We start from the raw sequence: 408 nt of genomic DNA on the forward strand, positions 1-408 counted from the left end.
ACCCAAATTCAAACCCAACCCCCCAGATTCACCAAAGCCTATGCCTTCCCATCGCTTTGCCTCTCCAAGTACATACAAAGCCTGGGTTTGAGTTTTCAAACCCAAAGAGGGGCTCTTCAAATGGAGCTCATTTCATAGAATCAACTAAGGAATCTGTGGTGGTTTGAATGAAATGCCCCCTATATTCTCAGGCATTTAAATACTTGGTCCCTAATAGATGGTGCTCTTTTGGCAGGTTTAGAAAGTGTGGTCTTATCAGAGGAGCTGGGCTTCCAGAGTTCAAAGGCTCTTGCCTTTTCCAGTTTTCTCTTTGCTTCTCAATTGCCTTTCAAGATGGATGCTCTCAGATGCTCCGCTGCCATGCCTGCCCGCTGCCTGCCTGCCTCCCTGCCATGCCTGCCTGCCTGC

The sequence above is a fragment of the Mastomys coucha genome, unplaced genomic scaffold, assembly GCF_008632895.1.
Source record: "Mastomys coucha isolate ucsf_1 unplaced genomic scaffold, UCSF_Mcou_1 pScaffold21, whole genome shotgun sequence".
Classification (NCBI taxonomy): domain Eukaryota; kingdom Metazoa; phylum Chordata; class Mammalia; order Rodentia; family Muridae; genus Mastomys; species Mastomys coucha.